General features: G+C 36.6%; 1 protein-coding gene and 1 long non-coding RNA gene across 3 annotated transcripts in view; both read right to left on the reverse strand.

Annotated features, from left to right (window-relative positions):
- The window catches only part of PHF3 (PHD finger protein 3), a 99,838-nt gene extending 88,503 nt beyond the window's left edge, over positions 1-11,335 (reverse strand). For both annotated transcript variants that reach the window (XM_031964680.1, XM_031964678.1), the window contains exon 1: positions 10,957-11,335. The gene's annotated coding sequence lies outside the window, so the exon portion shown is untranslated. The remainder of the gene's footprint in view (positions 1-10,956) is intronic.
- Positions 11,336-17,563: 6,228 nt separating this feature from the next.
- LOC116423179 overlaps positions 17,564-24,997 on the reverse strand; it is a 54,230-nt gene continuing 46,796 nt past the window's right edge. The window contains exon 4 of the long non-coding RNA XR_004233668.1: positions 17,564-18,235. This is a non-coding gene — a long non-coding RNA (uncharacterized LOC116423179). The remainder of the gene's footprint in view (positions 18,236-24,997) is intronic.

A 24,997-nucleotide genomic window follows, 5' to 3' on the forward strand; every position in this document is an offset into this window, starting at 1 on the left:
ATATCTGCAAAGAATGAATTTCCAAATATAACTACTTCAGCTCATTAATTTTGACTAAACGAAGATCTATGTCTCTGGAGACTTGTTCAGTCAATTGCCAAACCAGAAAGAACAGAATCAAATAAATAAACTGTAAAGCAAGCACAAAGGCTTAAGTATTTCTTGACATGCTTTAGAAGAAAGTATTACTTTTAAAATAATTGCCAGTTTGGGGCTAATATAGCTAATGGTAAGATAACTGAAAAAATTATCAATAGCTAAAAATCAATCATAGGATGGCTCTGTCATGCTCTAATCATGTAAAGGTTTCTGCAGCATAGAAAAACACAAGAAAATTGAAAGGAGAAAAAAAAAGACTATCATTAAAAGACTATTTAAGCAATGAGTGCCTTGTCTTTGGTGAAACAAATCTCTGATATCAGACAATAGGAGCTATTTTTTAGGGTTAGGTACAAAAAAATTTAGCACAGTTACATACTGATGACAGAGTTAATCAAGAAAATTTCCTCTCATCCACTCTCCTTTGCAAAAGCAAAAGAGAACTGAGAAATTTCCAATTATTCTAAAACTATTTTACAGAATTAGACTTTAAGACAACTGAAAATATTGTTAGGACGTATCAAATCTTGTGATTTAACTTCCTTCAACATTTTTCTACTGAAGACCTTGAAACAAATATGCTAGAAGAAATGCAAATCTTAGAATATATACCAAGCTAGACTGTATACCAGAGATATTTTGCAAAGATAAGCAGTATCCAGACTACAGACAACAAAGTCAATAGCATCAGGAAAACTTTTAAATAAAACAAAATTTTTAATAGGCATAGAAACCTGAACTCTGAATCCTTTTTTTTCTGCAGCATGTAATCAAAGAAACTTCCAAATTTATTCGGAGATATACTACATTGGGTCTTTTAGCAAATTAACACTTAAGGTACATATGGTATATTAAGATTTCAGTCTATATCAAGTGTCCTACCTAATTAAGAAAACAAAAAGACCTGTTTATATACATATCAATCTTATATTCTGATCCACCTTTATATTATGAGACTCAAAAGTGGTGTTCAGCAAAGTATTCAGTTCATCAGAGGCATAGAAATGATCATTGTTTTGCAGTTAAAAGAAATATCCATGGTATGCACCAGATGGCAAGCACCAGTTAGTTATCTTCAGTTATTCCACACAGCATTACATTGCAAAGAATAATGGAATGAAGAATGCATCCTCAGATACAGTTACTTATTTTGTGACCCTGGACAAGTCACTTGAACCTCTGAGTCTCAGTTTCCTAATTTGTAAAAATACAATTAATAATAGCATCTATCCTTAGGAATGTTGTTAAGGAGCAAATGAGAATTTATATAAAGCTTGATATAAAAATGCGCAAAATTATTCAAACAATGAGTCCTAACACTTCCCTAATGTGTTTACCATTCAAAATTTGTCAATTTTTAAAAATGGAAAGGCTCTTAGAAATAATCTAGTTTAATCTTCACATTCTGTGGATCGGGACACTGCAACCAAGAGATGTTCAATGATTTGGCTAATGTAGCACAGTAAGAGGCAGAATTGTAGCTTAAACCCTAAATTTTCACCTAATCCAAACTTCTTTCTATAAGCAGAAGAACCAAAAGGAGTAATTTTTATAACTATACCACTGAAGTTAAAGCAACAGTATTGGAAAATAACAGTAGTAAATGGAGCACATTGGTTAAAAACTGAAAGAAAGCAGTGACTAAAAAGTTTAACAAGTATATTATCTTGTCAATAAGGAATCCCAAAAGCCTTATGTAAACTCTGGGAGTAATAGAAACATTTACTAGTTTGTTTTACACATCGCATCAATCTTTTAACACTCAAGATAACACTGTTTATCCTTCAAAAGCCCTTAAAAAAAAAAAAAGCATTTTAACCCAATGAGTTATATGCAAAATTAAAATAACTTCCTCCAAAGGTGAAACATGCACAAAATGCAACTACAAATTATTAAGTACAAAATCCTGCCATTGTTGCTTCTACTTTTTACAAAAGGCTCAAATTATAAATGAAACCATTAATACTATTATTAGCCCAAAATCTTACACCACATAAAATAAAGTATCAGAGAATGGGTGACCTATCTATAAAGTCACTTAAAAAAAAAAAATCAAGGAAAAAAGAGATAGCTAAGTGGTGGATAGGTCTTAACCAAGACATAAAGATGATTGTGAAAGATAAAACCAATTTTGATTACATACAAGTTTAAAGCTTTTGCATAAACATCATCAATACAGCCAGAAATTATTGACTTGGAAGTAAAAGACTTCATAAAAATCTACGATAAAAGTTCTTATACAAATATATAACAAGCTATTACCCAACAGAAAAGAAGGGAAGGAATAGAAACAGGCAGTTTTCAAAAGGTATACAAACTACCATATTAAAGAATGTCCAAGATGCTAATGAGAAATGTTAATTAAAATAAATTTGAGGTCTTTCTTATATACAAAGAGAAACAGAAGTGGGGAAAAAAAACATGAATGCATTAACTGGTAGAGCTGTGAACTGGTCCAAAGGTTCTGAAAAACAATACAGAAATCATAGAAGATAGATCTGTCACCAGATAGAAAAGTCCCTGAAACTCTGAAGGTCAAAGACTGACATAAGATTCACTTCTTTATGATAACAAAAAGCTGCAAGTAGGTAGCCATTAATTGAGGAATAACTTAAAATATGGTATATAAATGCAATGGAATTACTGTGTGATCCAAACTGATAAATATGAGGAAATAAGAAAAAGTTTTAAGAAGATATCCAAAACTAAGTAAACAAAACCAAGAAAATTTACACAATAGTCAATGCAGTGATAAATCATCTTGTGGATTGATATTGAAGCATACTTCCCCTACTTTTGGCAGAGATGTGATAAACCGAAGGCCTTATTATCAGATACACCCATTGTGGTGAATTCTACTAAACATAAGATATTTTTTGTTACACAAAAGAGTTCTCTTGGTAGGAATGGGAGTCATTGAAAACTTATGATACAAAAAAATCAATAAAGTTTTATTGATTTTTAGTTGCGCAATTACCTCTGACAATTGTATGACAATTGTACTCACAAGCCAAAGCTTTATCTAAACTTGTTTTAGACAAGTCTGATAAACAGCAAATTTTCTAATATTTTTAGAATTTTACTGCATTATTTTTAATCTTTCTTCAGTTTTGTAAGTGTAATCTTTATAGCTATGCTATGTATGTAAGTACACATATATGTATATGTATATACACATATACACACCCACATTTTTTGGTGTCTCTCATCTTCAGAATTTAAGAAATTATAAACATTCATATGTAGTGTTTTTGTCTATACACTAGTATGGATCTTCCAAGAAAGACTCTTTCAAGAAGTCTCCAAAGTCAAACACATTTTAATTAATAGTCTTAAGATATTTTAAATTTTGATATAGTAAATAGTAACAGATGTAACTCAAATAAACAAAAGTCTTTGGAGCTCTCAATTTTTAAGAATGTAAAGGTGTCCCAAGACCAAAAAGTTTGAGAATCCCTGATTGATTATATCATTCATTTGCATAATCCTGAAATGTTTGATTCTTCTACAATTATTTAAATATTCAAATATTCTTGCCTTATAAACTTATCTATATACCAAAAAATGATTCTTTCCTCTTTGCATTCCACACAACCAGTATAAACAAAATCTTACAAAGAAATATTTGACAGCTCTAAATTTGATTTGCTTTAGATAAGATACCTTTCTACTTTACTAATGAAAATACCAAGATGTCAATGATAAAAAAAAAAAAAGTCCCATAAAAACCAAAATATTTTTAGTAGAATTTTTTTTTTGCAGTACCAAAGAATTAAAAACAAAGTAGATAACCACTGACTGGGGTAGAGCTAAACAATTATACATTACCTTAATAAAATATTGCAATGCTGTTAAAAAATGATAGAGATGTAAAGACTTATATGAATTGATGAAAAGTTAATGAGGATGCATGCTACATAACAAACTCATGATGCAGAATAGGCACAAATTTTTGGACATAATATGGGATTTTGTTTTGCTTTCTTATGGATATTTGTTACAAGTCTTTTGTCTCCTACCAAATTGGAAGGTACAGAAAGAAAATAATTTTTGTTAATTGAAAAAAGTATCAATTTTTTAAAAAGCAAAACAAAATGGGGAAATAATATACACATATATAATTTGAAACAATGTAAACAAAAACAGTAAAACAATTAAAGCTGTAAAATTATAATAACCTAGTTGTGTTCCAAAGTACAGATGAGAAGACATACCCAGTTTTGCAGATGGAAGATCATAGGCATAGAACATTGTGTAACATTAGATTTTTTTCAATATGTTGTTAAGTTTTGCTACTTTCCTCCTCTTTTTTAGATTTAGAAATATCTCTAGGAGGGAGCTGAGAGGAGAAATACAATAGGAAATACATGATGTAAAAAAAAAATTAGTGATGAAAAAATTTTTAAATTTTCGAAAGCATGTTTATTTTTTAATCCTCAAAAGCACATAATTTGACAATGCAATTATACATTTCCCATTTACCAAACATATTCTTCATAATTTCTTGAAAGTAAAGTACACAACACCTCTCAAAACCTACCTCAAAAACACCAAGTGTTCTCTGGCTGATTAATCCTTGAAATCAGAGGAAGAAAAAAAAAAAAGATTTAGGGCTCTAGTTGCTCAATCCCTTAGTTAGGTGTTACTTTAAAGCTGCCTCACCATTAGTATCCACTTGCTAAGTCACCAGTTCTACTTCCATACCCTCTTCAATCTTGGTACCATCTTGGTAAATGCTACCATCTTGGTAAAAAATCTATCATGCATATTACTTCAACAGCCTTATTCTCATCATGTGGTTTTCTCCTCCCCACAACTCACCAAATCCCTCAAGAAAAGAATTTGGGCAACTCTACTTTCTTATACTTCCCTTAAAACAAAGAATAGGCAAAATGGACCAACCTACTTGCTAAACCCTTCATTCATATGCATTATTTTCCTACTTTCATGCCTTTACTCATTCTTTCAATGCCTTTTCCCTTGCTCCTTTATTTCCATTGTTGAAACCTTATCCACCTTTTAAGACTGCCCAAATGACACTTCCTCCATGAAGTGTTACCAATTACTAGCCCCAGTCAGACATGTTTCCTCCATTCTAAATCTTTCATAATATTGTTTGTTTATTTATGGAAGGGAGTGTTCTTTATGAATTTAATGATGACCTTTGAATCAGGTTGAACAGTTCTGATTTAAGGTGAAAAGAACAAGTTCTTTTCACCTAGTTCATAATTCCTTCTTTGTATCTTGTAATGGAACCAATCAATAATACAGAAAAACCATGTGGACAAAATCAGACTTCATTTTGCCCAGATGAGATGACAGTAATTTGTGGGATTCCAAAGAGAAAAAGCAGCCTAGTCAAGAAGCAATATGGATAGCCTAGATCACTGGGAACTTATGATAGGACAGGTTTGGGGATCAGGCAGATTTCTTTTATAATAATTCTAATTACTTGAATGTGTAAATTATTTTTTCTCTTGTAAAATAGGTAAATAAATAAACTTTAAAACATGTAATGAGGCACAGACTAGAGAAAGGAAAAAGAGAAGCGACTGTAAAAGGAACTGATAGCAAAAAGTGCCCAGGGGCAAAACCCTAACAGATAATTAGGGTTTGGGGTACTACAGGTGACTGAACTCAAGGCGTCAAACTGGCTCAAAGCTCAAGAAAGTCTATGCCTCTGATAAAGGATCAGGAAAGTTTTGTAAGAAAGCAAGGATTCTTTCCTAAATCCAAAAGGAGAAACTGGTACTCAAATGTAGATGTAGGAACTGGTTTTCAGCTAAAAAACTAATACTCTTCTTATAGATGGCATGTATTTAATATTTTACTTATTATAGTTGCACCTTAGACACATATCCTCACTTATCACTGAGGAAAAACAATTTGGCCTGACTCCTAGCAGGAAGAAAAAACAAAAGGGATGATTGGACTGGATTATTTCTACTATCCTTTTCCAGATCTGGAAGACCCTACAAACTAACACACTAGTATGTTAACGTAAAACCACCCAGAAGCTTATTTATCAAAAGACATGCCAAAAAAAAAAAAAAAAAAAAAAAGATGCGAGAGGGTGCAATCTGCCCAGGTAACAAGCAAGACTGATTTCACAGGACTAAGATCACAGATTTTAGTTATATCCAATAAATTCTAGTAGCACTCTTTTCCCTTCCCCAAAGCACACTTTTCTATACATCCAATATGTTGCCAAGGCCTATAGCAGACATTACCCTTGTAAAGCTTTTCATTGCCCCTTTCTCTCTGTGACACTGCAATTACCATGGTGTAAGGCCTCTTATCACCTCACATCTGGAATGATGATCAGTCTGTCTGCCACAAGTCTCTCCTCACCATAGTGGATCTTCGACTCAGCTGTCAAAAGTGATCTTGGAGGCATCTAGGTAGTGCAGCAGATAAAGCACCAGCCCTGAAGTCAGGAGGACCTGAGTTCAAATCAGATCTCAGACACTTAACACTTCACACTTCCTAGCTGTGTGACCCTGGGCAAGTCGCTTAATCCCAACTGGCTCAACAACAACAACAAAAATGATCTTGCTAAATTGTTAGGTCTGACCAGGTCACTGCTCTACTCAAACCCCAGTGGCTCCAATCACCTCTATGATAAAATAAGAAGTCATCTATTTAGCATTCAAAGTTTTTTATACCCTCCTCTTCTTCCTCAAAATTCTTTCCAGATTCTTACACTTTATATAGCAGCTGTATAATTTTTGATTCAATGGCCTGGCTTCCTTTTAATTCGTTGAACAAGACATTCTACCTTGGCTCTGGGTATTTTCACTGGTCTTCTTCAGTGCACAGAGTTCTCTCCCTCCTCATCTCCATCTCCTGGCTTCCTTCAAATCTTACACAAAATCCTCTTTTCCAAGAAGCTCTTATTCCTGTGCCTCCTGTTGATTATTTTGCATTTATCATATGATAAATCATAGAAATAAAAAAAGCAAGAGTTTATTTAGACCTAGTGTTGTCTCCCTTAGACTGCAAGTTTCTTGACAATAGGGACTCCTTGTACTTTTCTTTTGTAACACCAAGGCTTAGCACACAGTGCCTGGTACATACTAAGTGGGTACCTGATAAATGTTTATCAACCAATTTTGCTGAACTGTCAGAAGTTTCTATAAAATCTGGCTTGGTAATCAGTGGTCTAGACAATATACTAGCTGGAAGCGAGAGGTCACTTATGAGCAGGGGAATGAACTATTAATTTTCAATTAACAACTTCCTTATTTGTAAATAAAATGGGAAAAAGTTTATAGCTATTTTTTTTTAAAAGTCCGTGGAAGGGGGGAAAAAGCAAATCCATGCCAGACATCTCTAAATATATCTCTTTAGGGTAACATAAAATATAAGGTAATGATGCCACCTATGAGAGGAGTATATCCTATTACTATGTCAAAATGGATAATCCTGATCTATTTTATTACATTAGAAAATTTTAATTTATTCATAATTTACACTACTTCCTGGTGCATTCTGAATCTCTCCCTGTTTAAAATATGAAATTATGACTATTTCAATCTGTTTTTCAAATTTTTCTCCAACACTTAATCCCCCACATAAAGACAAAAGATGCTTGCTAATGTTCCATTTACTATTAACAAGATGTTCCAAAGCTAAAAAATTATCAATCTTTGCTAGAAAAATTAACTGACTCAACTGTTCTCTAAATTCTTTATGTAATTTTAGGTTCAACTGTTGAAATACACTGCTCCACTAACTGAATGCACTTTGGTTTTGACACATAATTTGCTTTTTTAATCTTGAACATGGCCTATTTATGTTTCACATGTTTCTTTTAAACTGCCAATTTCATATACTTGGTATTCCATAAACAAATATCTTTCACACTAAGTTTCTACTTGGCAGAATTTGATCAATTTCACTTTGATTGGGTTTTAAGGTTTGGAAATTCTTTCCTCAACAATCTTGTACAATCATTTAACCATTATTGCCTCCACTCTATAGATGAAAATACTGAGATTAAGGGGGTAAATGGCTTATCCTCGGTAACTAGGCTAGTAAGAAGTATCAGATATTGGATTCAAAAAAGATGAACAATATTGGGGCACCTAGGTGGCCCAGTATATCCATTGGGCACCAGTCCTGAAGTCAGGAGGACCAAGTTCAAATCAGATCTCAGACACTTAAGACTACCTAGCTGTGTGTGACCCTGACCAAGTCACTTAACCTCAATTGCCTCTGCAAAAAGAAAAGATTAATAATACCACAGTATTACTATGGAAGAGTTGTCTGAGGTTTATCTTAATAATCTGGAAAGTATTACTAATTCAGTTTCCAAACCACAAACCTGTGGCAAAGTACCATGTCAATGAAAATGACGAGTCAGCAGTGTACAGAGTCTAAAGCAGCCTATAGATTAGTACAAAAGTTTTCCAATGTCTCCCAAACTGCAAAACTGTTAAGATAAGAAACAATGTAACTCCAGAGAAAGTTTAACATAATGTATAGAGTTGATTCCAGTATCAATCAAGAAGATCTGGATTCAAGTCTTGCCTAAAGACTGTGACCCTCAGCAAGTCATTTAACTTGGTAGTGCCCTGAGAAATTCTCTAGGGTTGTAAATTGCACAACAGCTGCCAAAATTCGTTAGTGGGCTAGGTTTCCTCAAAAGATGTTTCTTCACCAAGAGAATACAAGTCTCAACAACAATAAAAAAATAATCCTAGTGCAGAAACACTATCAAACTTACAAAGCTGGAAAGCAAATACTGAAATACTTAAGAACTCGGTGCAGTCTTACTTCCATACTAATTCACAATTAAGATCATGTGTAAGTCAGAATTCATCAGTCTATACAGATGCTTTCTCATCTGTAAAAGATGCATATTTTAGAAACTGTTTTTTAAAAGCACCTAGGGCATATCTCCAAGAATGAAAATGCAACTCTACCTCTAGCAAGTTCCAGGTTTCAGAGCTAGTTTCAATACTAAATAATGTAAAGTAATTCTGGTAGGTGTGATTCAAAATAAAAATTCACTTACAAAAAGTTCTGTAATTTAGTAAGAAGCAAGATACTCTATCCTATTACCATAGGAGAGAAAATGGGGTTAACAGATTGTAAAAAGTGCAAAATTAGAAGAGGAATGGAATATAGGTAAAATAATAAAACCTTACCATAGAAGGGAAAAAAAATCCAAGACAGAAAAGAGTCACTGCATCAATTTGAAAACTAGAATAAACCATGGAGATGATCTTCTCAACTACCTTGTTTTAGGTATGTCTAGGAACTTGCCTCAAAATCAAATAAGAAAGATTCAACCCAGGATGTCCCTCTCCAACTCTTAATATAGTACTTTCCCCATTATATCACACTGGCTCACATAAGAAAGCAAAAAAAAAAAAAAAAAGAGTAAATAATTTTTGATAACCAATGTGAGAATGTAAAGGCAGTAAGCTTTTTATGATAGTTTTTGTGTACTAGAAAAGCAATGTAAACTCCAACTGTTCAACTTTTCCAGTTCTTAATTTGTATCCTTTACACTACCGGTCCCAGGCATCCTAAATCTAACTGGCAAAGTAGATGTCACTTTATGAATCAAAATGAGATAAAAATCCCTTAACGTTTTACATAAGCGCTACTAAAAAATAAAAGGGGGGAGGGGTGTAAATCAAGCAATGAATGACATTTTTTCACACATTTGAAAATTTCTTAAATCAGTTTGAAAAATGAGAGGTGTTTAACTCATCTTTAGCACCTAACAGTACCTGGAAGATACGAATGCTTACTGAATTAAAACATAATTGAAGGAAAATACCTGCTGTAGTGATGTATTTTACGGTTTACGTCCTTAAAAGTAAAATTATGTTTAATGTTACCCTAAGTTTCACATTTAAAAGGAAATGAAAAAAAAATGTTTTTCTCTTAGTGCTAAGCTATCTATAAACGGTTCACTTAAAACTATAGTTCATATGCAATTAATGCTTAACTATACAGTAATGTGTAAAATAAAGTTCCTAAGATCACATTTTTGAGGGTTTCCTTCCTAAAAATACTGATTAAGTCACTAGTTCTTTAGGGACAGTACATCATTTTAAAAGCCAATGAAGGCAAGGTTTGGGTTATGTGTCCCTGCATTTGTTCCCCCGACCCCTCCCCCTTAGGTCAGAGGATCAGTTACTAAGCACCATTAAAACACCAACCACGAGTGGCTCGTTAAATTACATGGTGTCTCAGCAGGCAAGATGCGTGGGCTTTCCACCTCAGCCTGAGCCGACTGGAAGGCCAGTGTTAAGCATACACACGCACACACGCGGTGGCAGGAAGGGATGAAGCTCCGATAACTCCTTCGGCCACACGCGCGCCAGGACGCGGCAGTGTAGGCCGACGCCAATCCCCGGCGCCCGGCCACTCCCACGCCCTCTCCTCCGGGTCCGAGCCAGGGCCACGCTTAGGCCCAAGCTGTCGCTATCGGCCCGGCTGCCGGAGGCGAAACCCCCGCCAGCCTGCCTTCCCCCGGGGCCCCACGCACATAAGAGGCCCGCGGGCTGGGGAAGAAGTCTCGGCCGGACGCGCCTCCGGAGGAGGAAAGAAAAAGGGGCAGCAGAGAGAGCGGGGTTCCCGAGGGGCAGAAGCCGCTCCCCCCAACCCCCGCCCCGACCGCCGCCTTACAAACGGTCTCGCTGGGCCCGGGAGGGAGGACGTTGCGCAGGAGGCCGGGGCGGCGCTGTCTCCACCCTAAGGGAGAGCGGGGCGTCCACCGCCCCCACTGCCCTGGGTACGGGGTTGGGGAAGCAGAAGCGGGAGGAGGTGTGTTTGGGAGAGGGATGGGGGAGGGGACGGGAGCCTGTCTCCCAGGACGCGGCCGCGGCCGCAACTCACCCAGCTCCGCCCGACGAGCGCTACCACTGGCAGCAGGAGGAAGATGGTGGCCACAGCAGCCGCCGCCGCCGCCGCCGCGGAGGAGGAGGGAATGGTGGGTGCCGCCGAGAGGGGGTATGCGCAGGACGTCGTCGTCGCTGCTGCCGCAGCCACTGCCTCCTATCTTCCAGGAGCTTAGGCTGCCAATGCGGCTGCTACCACTGCTGCCGCGGTCGTGGTCGTCCTCGCCCTCGTCCTCCTAATCGTCGTCGTCTTCGTCTCCGTCCGCCGGCCCCGGGCCCAGGGGTCGCTCGCCTCGTGCTGTCTCCGCCGCTGCGCAAGACCCCGCAGCCATCTGCGTGAAGCGGCGCGAGGGCAGAGAGCAGGGCCGCCTCACGTGACCCCACTGTTTACCGTTCCGTGGGCAAGCGGCCTGGGCGGCTGCGCCTGCGCGCTACGAAGACGCCAACACCAACACCAATACCACCACCCCCACGTTAAATTTTATATATATTTTTTCAGCTTCGGGTTCCTTCGGGCGATTCCCCTGCTGCCTCCTCCTCCCTCTTTTTCCCTTTACAAAATGGCTACTGCTCCTCAACCTCTTCCCTTCTTATCTCCACCAGAGACAATTTAATGAAAAAATTAACTCGGCCTCTATTACAAGTATTTAACACTCTGGACTAATAATAACAGTAACGATAATAATAATTGCAAATACCATTTATATAACATTTAAGATTTTTAACAATTACTATACAAATATCTAATTTTAATCTCCCAACTACCTCCGGAAGATAGGTCCTATCAATGACCCTTATTTTACAAATAAGGAAATTGAGGATGAGTAAAATTAAGTGACTTACCCAGGACCACACAGCGAGTGTCTGTGGCAGAATTTTAACTCGGGACTTCCCGATTCCAAATCCAGCTTTATAATCCAAGGACACCCAGTTTCAGGATCTGGCCCAGACCCAGGCCTGGAGAATGTCCCCAAACAAAAATTTGCTCAAAAACATCGAATAAATAGGTCATCTGCCTCTTGGTCCATTAACAGGACCCAAAAAAAAAGATCATAGATTTGGAGGGGCATCTAGCCCAAAACCATTGTTTTTTGGGGTTTTTTTTTTTTTTTTTACAGAAATGAAAAGTAAGAAACAAACATAGGACTTGAACGCAAATTTCTAGGAGGATGGCTCCCTCGCCATTTCCACTATCACACTGTCCTTACTCTTAAAAGTAATCTCCAGCTAATTTGTTTAAAAAAAAAAAAAAAAAAGTCCTAACTAGTAACAACAATGGGATGTAAAGAAAATAGCCAAGCATTTGGAGGCAGACGACCTCCATTAGAATCCAGCCTCCACTATTTACTACCGGTGCAACCTCAAACAAGTAACTTAACCTTTCTGGGCTTCAGGGAATATCATTTGTCAAATGAGGGAGTTGAATCCCACGGATCGTTAAGACCCTTTTCAGCTCAAATTCTGTGGCTATGTTTCTTCCCGGGAGACGCCTTCATCCTTTTTCTACAAACTTGCTTGTGGTTAGGTTCGAAGTGGTAAGTGGAGTAGAAATTAACAAAACCTGACCATTTAAATCGCTTTAAGACAGTGCTCCCAAACTTCGTTCAATCCTTCCTACTTTTAGATTTTTCGCCTCTTAGCAACCTCCCCCTCCTCCTAACACACACACTCAAGCAGTCAGTATTCAGTAAAAAGGGAGAAATAATAGCACGTACTTAGCAGCGGGGTAGCGAGGATAAATTTGCAAAGTGCTTTTGATTTTGCATTCCCTAGCACCTATCTCGACCTTGTACTTAGAAGCTTAAAGTTGAATTGAATTGAGATAATTATGACCAGGCTGCCTACAGATCCCTGAAGAAATGAGAAATTAAATAGGAGTAGGAAAGAAAAAACTTCGCTGAGAAAAGGGAATAGGGATAAGAGTTTAAAGCTGAAGAGTTTACCTTTTTAATGCTGGACTTCTAAACACCTTTGGGTAGGTGCAAGATGAGAGTTGGACTGGAGAGGCAATTAGTTCAGGGGCTGCTGGAGACAACCATTAAATACTTAATAACAATGTTACCTAATCTTTTTAAATTGTTTTTAAATATCTAATATTAGAGGTAACAAAACACTGATCATTTTTAGATTTTTATACCAAATCTAACACTCAGTGGCAGAATTTTAATTTAATTGCTACCCAAATGCAATTCTTGGAACTATTTGGTGCCATGGGTTACAGCCAAGGTGACTCACAATCATATTTCATTTTAATTAACCAGCATTGCACTTTGGTTATTGTTGTTCAGTAGTGTCAGACTTTATGTGACCCCCCACAAAGACACTAGAGTGTTTTTTCTTTCTATCTAGTGTCCCTATTTTATAGATAAATAACTGAGGCAAATAGGAGTTTAACTATCCAAGGTAACACCACTAGTAAATGTTTGAGGTCAATTTTGAACTCAGATCTTGCTGACTGGAGGCTCAGCATGCAATCCATTTAGCCACCTAACTGCCCTAGCACTATACTGTTAGAAATTATAAAGGTTAAAAAAATAAAAAAATATAATCCCAACTCTTAAGAAAGTTGCATTTTATCACAAGAGGTATACAAATGCAAAAATATATGCAAAATAAATAAATACATAAGGAAATGTTCAGCATCCCCCACCTCATTCAGACTTTGACCCAGGCCATAGCAAGCTATTGCTTTTGTTGAATTTGAATATTTAGTTTGGAGAGGATAAGGAATCTTCTCTCCTACCCCTCTCCTGCAAGTTTTCTTTTTTGCTTATATTGTATCCCTATGCCCATTAACCTATAATAAGTTCTTAATAAATGCTTCTGGCCTTGCCTTACCTCCATCAACAAAGCTGACAAAGTAGCAAAGTGTATAATTTTTCTATATTCAACTGGCAATGTGTGGATAAGCCCTCAATTGGTTTGAAAAGCCATGAGACTTTGGGCCATTGGATGAGAGATAGATGATACCAAATAGCAAACAACTTGTGAATGATTGGCTGAGAAAATCAATAGCAAACAACTTGTGAATGATTGGCTGAGAAAATCAAATCATCTTTTTGAGCTACATTTAAAAATAGTAAGTCTTGTCAAGTAGGAAACCAAACCGCTAGTGGAAGGCTCCACAATTAGAAATTGTGTATTCTAGGACTCTGAAAGCAGTAGAGAGAAAATTTCTCCCTCTCTCCCCTAAGTCCTCCCACATAATACATTTTTATTTTGAGAGACTGGAACACCAGGAGACACAATATCCAGCCAAAGGCAAAGAGATATGCTGAGAACAAATGCAGACAATCATATATTCAGAAAGATAATGTCTCCAACTGAGCCTGATTCAGGCAAGTGCTCTGGTAGTTTAGATCCAAAACTGGAATTAAATGAAATGTTCATAATGTCATTCAACATTTTATAAAAGATTTATTTAACAATCAATGGAAGAATATTCAGCATGTTACTCAATAATGACATCTCATGGATTCTACTAGGCACACTTACCAGGTGTTGGTTAACCCATAGTGAGAAACCTTAGAAAGGGAACTGAGTCTCTTTAATGAAACAGGTTGTAGGCCCTTTAAGAAACTATTTCCTTTTGATCTGTGATCCCTTTCAGAGTCTCAACCATTCCTGGGGAAGGGATATCCCCCCACATAAGTTATCTTTCCAGGATGCTAGGGCCTTTGATTCAATTAGAAATCCTGGTCAAAAAGCATTCCTTTGAAGTGTTGTTAATTCCAATAGGAGATCAGGGCTGTCCCAGCCCCCACTAAATATACCCAATATAACAGCTTCCCTCCACTAAAATCTTTGCAGAGGGACCTAAATAGCTCACCCAACTGCCAGGACCTTCTGTCTACTGAGAAGGCATTCTCAGTGCAAAACTCCATCTTCCAATAGATCTGCCACTGTAGAAGTCAGTCTCTTGGTAAACTGATTTCTATCCAACAATAAACTTTCATTTTGCAACTAATAATTCGGGAATGAGTGAATTCTTTCACTGCTAAAATCTGCAGCCAATTTAAAGGGGATCCTTAACTCTCTTATTGCCACTTCAGGACCACCAGGAATTGAGACCACTCAAACCCCATCACTTAAGAAGTCATCATATCTGAGCTAATTCTTTAAATCAATCAAATCTTGAAGATAATCTCCCTACTTTTCAAGAAAAATTAGCTAAACTTTTGTGAAATGGGGAATTGAGAAAAGTTAGTCCAGCCTATACAGCAGGACCCTAAGAAATATGATTGATGAGTAAAATCAGCTTCAAAGAGCCTGATTGCCTCAGGACAAACAAGTACTGGCTCTGGATTCAACCTGAGATTATAGATCTTTCCGGGGTCCAACTGGGTGCATCAGCAGAGTTATTCCTAAATGGGATTTCATGAGAATTCTACAGTTAACAAAGGATTTGGACTAACTAGGAATTTTTCTAAACATGTCTCTCATTACTTTTGTACTTTTTTATCTGAGCCTACTCTCTCTAGGAATTTTGTATCTATAAGAGGAGAGTAGACCTCTGGTTTGGGTTTGGGATGAAGATATTTTTGTTACTTTTCTTGCTTTGTCATAGTAAAAATCTTTTTTAGAAGTTCATTAATTCTGACTGGCTAATTGCCTATGGAAAGCACTATGATGGGGAGTTTTAGAGAGCAATGCTAGAAATCCAGCCCCTCAAGCTTACTTCTAGAAACTTGGGTAGTATTCATAATAGAAAAGTAAGTTTCCTGAAGACCCAACTGGTCAGTATGAGCATGACTTGGGAAGTTGCCCCAGAAAGAATGCTATTCTTATGTAGGCTATTTGGAGATGTAGGAGCAATGTTCAGTTCATATTTTTCTTAAAAATCCTAAAATGTTTTCTCTAAAAGACTTGCTAGTTTTGCTAGAATCATGAAACATGTTTTGAAAAATCTGGTCACTGGGGAGTCAGAAACAAACCGAAATTGATGACTGTTTTTGCCTTATATAGAGAATGAGCATGATATAGTTAGTGGATAAAGAATTGGCAGCAGAATCAGGAAAGACTTGGGTTAAATTCAGCCCCAATGCATAGTGACTGAGTGATTGTAGAACCTAACAACTTTGCAATGGAATTACAAGCACAGCAAGATGACAGTGAATAGGCTTGAAGTCAGGAAGACATCTTCCCGAGTTCAGATCTACCTCAGACACTTCCTCGCCCTAGGCATGTCACTTAACCCTGTTTTGCTCAGTTTCCTCATCTGTAAAATGAGCTAAAGAAAGATAGGGCAAATCATTGCTATATCTTTGCCAAGGAAACCCCACATGAGATCACAAAGATTCAAACTTGAAAGAACAACTGCTGAAGATCTATATTATTAGTGGGAGTTTCATCACCTCCTTATATGAATTAAAGCACAGTCTAGACAAAATAAACCATATTTTTGTTCCCTTTGTACTTGAAACTTGGCATAAAAACCAAGTTTTAAATTTTTCATCACTAATAGTGGTAATTAACACTTTTGCTTGCTTGTCCTTTCAAACTCCCTGATGTCATATAATTTACCACTAAGGGAGTTGATATAGTAACTATATAAATGATGTGATTGAAGTAATATGAATACTCTTTTTGGATGAAGAAAATTAATAAGCATTTATTATGCTTTTTTATATATCATATATGTGGCTATATGCCATATACTATAATAGGCTGGAGCCCTTTTATAACTTAGTAGGTAAGTTTTGGAAACTGATCTGAATCTCAGAGAGATAAAATAAATTGTCCATGGTCACACAGCTACTAAGTGTCATGAGTAGATTGTGAAACAAAAATCTTTCTGCGTCCAAAACAATCCATATCACTATAATGAATACTTACAGTAAGAAAAAGAATTGAACTAGTGAACTCCAATTATGTTAAACATATAAACATAATACTAAGAAACAACCAATGTGTATCATTAACATTGGATGTCTTTTATTCTTGAAAAGGACTAAAATGACATCACCATGTTAGTCATTATAGTGTGTCAGACTATATCAGATTAGACCAATATGAGCTCAGAATGCTCTACCAGACATTGGACACAAAAAGTCCATGTGAACATTTGAGGTGGATTCTCTATTTGCATGTCTATTTCTTTTGAGCTACTTTGATTCTGCTTTGATTCATAGAGCATAGCACCTTCTCTGATGAGGACATACCATCAAGGGCAGTCCTGTACCAGGTTCTCCCTGCCAGGTGATTTTCAGAATCTTTCCCAAAACAATTCAAATGGAAGCAATTAAGTTTCTTGGCATAGTATTTATATGCTATTAGGAATGGATGAACTATTCTACTGGTAAACCCTGTGTAGTTTTCATCTTTCATTTAGCAGCTTCTGAATTTCCCAATTATTTTCATTAAACCAGTCTTGTAATTTGTGAGTGTTCTGACCCAGATGGACAAATACAATGCTGTACATCCAATCTTTGAAAGCTTTCTGTTCTTCTCCAAATTAGTTACAAACTATTCCTTCTCATAAAACTGCTCTGATCTGTTGACATTAATTCTTCTGGTAGTTTTATTGCCTTTGGACCATGCTTTTGTTGAATCTGAATATTTATTTGGAGAGGATAAGTCTATGATCAATCCAGCACTCTGCACCACACAGCACCTTCATCACTCTTACATCCTCCTGTCTGTCTCTTCTCCTTATCACATAGTCTATTAAATGCCAATGTTTTCTGCAAGGTTTCATCCATAAAGTTTTATTGAACTTAAGTAAATGGAAGACAGTGTTGATGATGAGAAGGATATGAGATGCATAAACATTTGGTAGTAAGTGAATCTTTGCTTTTGTTGTTTCTAACTCCACTCCTCCCAAGGATTCCCTGCTATGTTTGGTAATCTGAGCCTACTCTAGCATTAAAGTCACCCAGAATTATAGCTTGTCCTTTTTTGGTACATTGATAATATGGGTCTCTAAATCTTCATAAAATTTTTCTTTCATCATGGTAGAAGCAAAGGCATTGCTGAGGATGGCATGGCATTTTCGTGCAAGTGGCATTCACAATATCATGAGTCTGTCTTTCACTCTGTTTGATAGGCATAGATACCTGTTAAGTAGTTTAGTTTTATTTGCAAAATTACACCAGCTTCAAAAAGTGTTCCCCCTTTCGCTGTGATCATTCTAAAAAGATCCATATCCAAGTCTGACTTTAGCAAGCTGGTCTTCATTTGCCAGTCTTGTTTCACTCAGAGCTTCTAGCATTCAAGGCTGTGATTGCAGCTCTCAGGGGCTCCACATCTCCTGCTTCATCACTTTCCTGTCATCACAACTTTGAGATAAATAAAAATGATAATTGGTATGGGTGATTTCTTTTGATTCACGCATAAATTAGATATAAGACAGAATTGCATGAAGTCCTCAATTAAGGTCATCACAGTTCTGCAGCAAAAAAGTCACACAATTTGTGTGCATAAAACAATTTGTGATAGCTCAAGATGCAGTGGATGACCTTGGTGTCTTCAATGTTCACCAAGCTCTGAACCTTTCACAATGCCTACTTTAGTTGCTTCATAGCATATGGAACACATTGTCAAATGCCCATTCAACCAGGGGAAACCTTCATATGCTTGAAGTAAATATCCCCCTAACTTACCTTAGGGTTTGAGACCCCTAGTTGCTCTCAACCTGGTTTAATCTATCTATCAAAATGGTTTACTGGGTTGTAGCTTCTGCATATTACAGTTTCTTAGAGCCACAGGTGAGATCTGGGTGAATTGGGTGGATACCAAAAGTGGAAAGCAGTCCTGAAAAGGACTCAGCAGCCCTCAGACCAGAGGTACTAAATTTCCCTGAACTCATCCTACATCCTTTCAGTAGGATTGTATTATGGTATTAGTATATTCATATATATCATTAATGTAAAGAAGGTACAAAGGAATTATAAAGTTTATATATCTTTGCTCCTTTAGAAAGTATGAAGAAGCTGCTCAGTTGTTCTTGATCAGCTATGCCCATGGTGGCCTTTCAAAGCAAGTTTGCTAGCTCCAGAGTAAATTAAACCATGAGTAACTCTAAGAAATTTATATATGGCAGTGAGAAGAGAATCAATTATAGAGGAACAACCCATATCTCTAAAGAGAAATCATTTCCCCTCCAGTGCAGGATGGAGGTAAGGGTGAATGGTGCTGCTATGAGGGCATTTCTCTCTTTTCCCTCACCTCTTTTAGCCACAGTGGTACCCTGCAAACAGGCCCAGGAGAGAATAGTTCCCAAAAGTTTTGCTTTGGATAGAGACAGGTGCAGATTTGAATCAACATGAGCCGAAGAAAAGAGAAGAGAAAGAGCTATGTGAAGCCTTGATGTTATATGTTCTCCATTTGCATGTGTTTCTACTAGATTATTTTATATGAGCTCTCATACTTCACACTGTTAAACATTATTAGTGAGAGTGTTACTTAGTGCTATTGGTGGTTGGATGGTGCAATGGCTAGAGCTGGACCTGGAGTCAGAAAGACTCTTCTTCCTAAATTCATATCTAGCTTCAGACACTTTCTAGCTGTATGACCCTGGGCAAGTCTCTTAACATTTGTCTCAGTCTCCTCATCTGTAAAATGAGCAGGAAAACAAAATGGCAACCACTCCAGTCTCTTTGCCAAGAAAACTCCAAATGGGGTCACAAAGAGTTGGACATGACTAAACAACAAGCTACTCTAGGTTTGGGGTAGGATGGGGGAAGTGGGGTATAGAAGCGGGAGAATGTTTTGTCACAACTGATCATGCTATTCTATTTCAGCTTTTGTTTCAAACTAATAGCAGTACCATATTATTTTTATTTAATATTTTTATTATTTCCCAGTTACATGTAAAACAATTTTAAAAACATTTTTCTGGTTATACATTTACATTAATTTTAATACATATTTATGAATCACGTTGGGAGAGAAAAATCAGAACAAAAGGGGAAAACCATGAGAGAAAAAAAAGAAGAAAAAGGAGGGGAAGTGAACATAGCATGTGTTGATTTACATTCAGTCTCCAGTTCTCTTTCTGGATACAGATGTCATTTTCTATCCAAAGTTTATTGGGATTGCCTTGGATTTTGAAGATCGCGTATTTTAAAATCAGCACGAGTCAGGAATTCAGGTTAGGGGAAAATCGTCAGTCTTTATTCTCAGTGAAGAAAGATCGGAGGTGGAAGAGAATCGGCGATAGCAATGTGTGCAGCTGAGTAAAGAAGCTAGCTCGACCAGCAGCCATACAATCTGCAGCTCGGAGTCTCGAACCCAGCCTAATCTCCCCCAGCTTTTCTTCCTGTCTCTCTCTCTGCCTCCACCCACCCAAATCGTCATTTCCTATACAACACATCAGGACTTGCACGGAGAGTGGGCAGGGACCATTCTTTATCCAATCATGTATATTAATAGAGTATAGCCCAATTACTATCTAGCCTCACATACTTGGGACCTCAGTGCATCAGCTCAAACCTCAGCCCATTACATTGGATCACCCAAACCACTAAGAAAGTTCAAGTCTTTCACAGTTGATCAATGCTTAATCTTGCTGTTATTGTATACAATATGTTTCTGGTTCTGCTTTTTTTTGCTCAGCATCAGTTTGTGAAAATCTTTCCATGCCTTGTTAAAATCAGCTTGTTCATAATTTTTTATAGAAAAATAATATTTCATTACTTTCATATACCATAATTTATTCAGTCATTCCCAATTGATAGGCATTTACTCATTTTCCAATTCTTTGCCACCATAAAAAGAGCTGCTACAAACATTTTTGCACATGTGGGTATATATAAATATTCTAAATCACTGTTAGAGAAATGCAAATTAAAACAATTGTGAGATACCAAAGCAGTGCCATTACTATATATACATATAAAACTGCTCTTTCAGCATAATTCCAAATTGCTCCTCAGAACATTTATCATTCTCTTTTCCTGTCATCTAAGCAAATCTGAGAGGTATGCTTTGATACCTCACAATTGTTTTAATTTGCATTTCTCTAATAGTGATTTAGAATATTTTTTCACATATGGCTATAGATGGCTATAATTTTATCATCTGAAAATTGCTTGTTCATATCCTTTGACCATTTATTAATTGGAGTACAATACTCATTATTAAAGGTGAATATACCAGTAGAACATAGAGCCTATAATTTAAAGATACACACCCACAAGAGTACCTTGAATCTAGAGTAATAATCCCCCATAGGACAAGTAATTTTGCATCTGTTTCCTCATTTGTAAAATGAGGGTATTAGACTGACCTCTAAGAGTCCTTCTGGCTGAAATTGGTGATTCCATCACCACACATAACTTAAATGTTATATTTTATTTGTTAGTATTCACACAGCTCTAATTTCGGGAGAATGTCCCAAAAGTCTAAGTGCAGATTTAAGCTCTATTAACAGAATAATCATATTCACTAATACAAAAAGGATCTGTGAATTCTTTAGCACAAAGAAATTCCCACTGTGGAAATCCCTCTGCCAGATTGCCAGATTGCTATGAGATAAATCCTATGAAATACATAGAGATCAAGTGACTTGCTTAGAGTTAAACTGCTAGTAAACATCAGAGGTAGTATTTAAATCCAGGTCTTTTTGACTCTTGAGTACTCTATTGACTATACTACTAGCTCTAGCATAAATATATCCCAAATATTGTCTTTAAAATATGACAGAATCCATTTTCAAAAATCATGTACTGCTAAACAGAGAGAAATAACTTATAAGTTTTAGTATAGTTACCAAGAGAACTCCACATACATTAAACACATTAGCACGTTAAGATTTTTTAAAAAACAATTTCACATATTAACTTATCTAAGCATCATACCAATCCTGTATGTTTGACATTAATAGTCACATTTTTCAGATGAAGAAACTGATCTATAGAGATGTTGTGATTTGCCTATATTTACAGATACTGTGCTACACACTATGTCAGAGGATGGCTAATCAGATCTGTTTTTGTTTCATATATTTATTTCGCAGAATAACAGAAAAATTTAAAACTGGAAACAACCTCAGTTGTTAATGAAGGAAAATCTACTAGAGATCATAGATCTAAAATTCTGAGGTCCCCAGAAGAGACCTCAGACACCCTCTAGTCCAAATTTCTAACTTCAAAGGCAAGGAAATTGAAGGTTAAGTGCCTTGCATAGCTAATATCAGAGGTGGGATATGATCCCAGGTCCTCCAACTCCAGAATCCTTTCCACTATTACATTTCCTCCACTAAGGCAACGCTATCAGTAAGGATTGTTCCCTGGGCAAGTTTTTCCGAAGGCCAGAAGTCTTTAGGGATATTAACAAAAGAGGAAATCCTCATATGAGAGGAAATACCTAGTTTCCCCCATTAACTTAGTGAGAACAGTATCTATTTCCAGAGAGGAAAAATAATCCAGATCCAAAAGCATTCCCCTCTCTGCTGTGCCTAGCAAAGAGAAATTTGCCTAGCGGAGTGTTTTGATCTTAAGTAAAAATAAAACTTAATGCTGTCCACAGGGAGCTTTTCCTTGGTCACACCTTCTGGGAACAGCAAAGAAAAAATCTGCTTATTCAGGATTGTAAGTGACTAAGAATCTATGTGGAGTTTCCTGAAAGGGTTATTCACTTAAGGATACCTATTAGAGTTTTAAGAATTATGTTTTCAGTTCCATTCTGTTTTCTTTGCTCTTTTGGGAAGTTGGGGGGAACTTGTCCAATTTAAAATGCTCACAATGGCAGTTAGTGTCATTGTTTGAAATTATTGAATTAGCACTATTTTCTAGGTCCATATAACAGTTTTTGAAATATAAAGTAAGGGTAATCAATAGCTCCTATCCATATTATTTCCTACACTTAGCAGCAAACATTTCTCAAAGCAAGTAATATATTGTTAGCATCCACACTAGGAAAAGAAGAAGAAACTTTCATACAATTATATATATATATATATATATATATATATATATTCATAGGATATTTATTGAGGATGATCTTTACAACAAAGTAAGACTTCAGGATTATTATACAACATGAAGTTTCAAGTCTGAATCAAATAGACGCTTCAGGGGTGGAATCAATATGGCAGAGTAGGGAGAAGCAATATAGTGAGAATCTTTTCTCCAAATCCCCTCCAAGCAGATCTAAATCAATGTACCAGACTAAATCCTGATGGTAAAATCCAAGAAAAAGTCACAGTAGGTAATTTTTTTTCTAGCCAAGATCAGCATAGGAAGTCAGACAGATAAGTCTACTATTGAAATTGGGGACAGAGTCTGGTATACTGCACAGGACAACAGGAGGTACCAAACCCATACTTGGCCATTCTCAGACCCACAGTGAAACACTTTGATGGGGACACCTATGAAGTGGAAGCTTTGTTGCCTGTTGCCCTAGGACACAAATCCAGTGCAATCTAAGAAAGACACCAGCCTTTGCCAGCTATCTCAACCCTAGATGAGGCTTTCAGTACCAATATGTTGAAAGAGGAGCAAATTTAGAAGCAAGCAGTACAGTGGGGCAAAGATCCCAGTATCCAAAAACAGTCTCATATCCAGCCTCTAGCTCAATCTAAAGCCTGTAAACATATAATCAGGGCACAAATCCCAAACCAAAGGGGAGTTCACCGTTCTGTAACTACCAGCAGAGTTCCTAGCTAGCTTACAGTAGCTGGGGCCAGCAGTGGTCTCAGATCCAAATCTAAGGTAAAAAGCTTGCAGAGCTCATACCAGAGGGATAGCAGACTTTTCTCTGGAGCAGAATACTTTGGAAGCACCAAAGAATTGCAAGGCCAGAGCATCAGTTAATCCTGAGATCCTGAAACAACACAATACTCAATAAACCAAGAAAACAACAATAGGAACAATCCAGATTTTCCCTCCAAAAGTAAAAACCCAGCCCTAATGTCAAGTCTGAAGTCAAGAAGACTAGAAAAAATGAGAAAAAAAAAATCCTACCATAAAATTTATTGTGATAATAGTGTCACTCAAGACAGAATGCAGAATGTAGAAAAAGAGAATGACTCAAAAATATTTATAAGCATAAACTCAATGAAAACTATAGCTTGCACACTAATTCAGCTAGAATTCCAGGAAGAAATGAAGCAAGAGTTGAAAAAAGTTTAAAAATATTTCTTGTCAATGAAATGGGAGTACAAAAATTTAAAAATGGAAAAGATTAAGAGATGTGGAAGAAAGTTATAGAAGAAGATTTAACAATTTAGCAGAATTTTGTTGTGAAAGCTTGATAATTAAAATAGACCAAAAAGGAATGAATGGACTCCATGAGACAAGAAACATTAATAAAATAATAGATGAAATTTTATTAAATAAATATTAAAGCAAAGTAAAAAAGCTATCTCATTGGAAAAACATACAGAGGGAAGAGAAACAGATCAGAGAAAATAATTAAGAATCCTTGGACTACCTGAATATCATTACCAAAATAAAAACCTAGACATCACATTTTTTTTTTATTAAAGCTTTTTATTTTCAAAACATATGCATGGACAATTTTTCAACACTAACCCTTGCAAAACCTTGTGTTCCAATTATTCCATCCCATTCCTCCAACCCCTTTCCCAGATAGCAAACAATCCACTATATAGACATCACATTTTAAGAAATTTTAAAAGAAAACTGTCAAGAACCAGAAAGTAAAGAGGAATGAGGAGGAATCTGCCAGTCATCTGAAAGAAAACTCAAGGTGCAAACTTCCAGGAACATTGTAGCCCAAATCAAGAGTTTCCAGGTCAAATAAATAAATAAATAATGCAAGCATCCAGAAAGAAGAAACTCAAATAAATATTAAGGAGCCACAGTAAGAATCACATGTGATTTAGCAGCCACTACCATAAAAGAGTAGAGAGATTGGAATACCATATTCTGGTAGGCTTACAGCAAAGAATTATTTAATTTACAAAACTAAAGTATAATGCTACAAAGGGAAAATATGTCTGATGAAATAGAGGACTTCCAAGCATTCCTTATGAAAAGACCAGAGTTGTATAGGAAATTTGAAGTTCAGTTAAGAGAAACACAAAAGTAATCACAGATAGGGGCAGTAAGATGGCGCAGTGGACTAGCACCAGC

Source organism: Sarcophilus harrisii, chromosome 4 (genome assembly GCF_902635505.1).
Source record: "Sarcophilus harrisii chromosome 4, mSarHar1.11, whole genome shotgun sequence".
Taxonomy (NCBI): domain Eukaryota; kingdom Metazoa; phylum Chordata; class Mammalia; order Dasyuromorphia; family Dasyuridae; genus Sarcophilus; species Sarcophilus harrisii.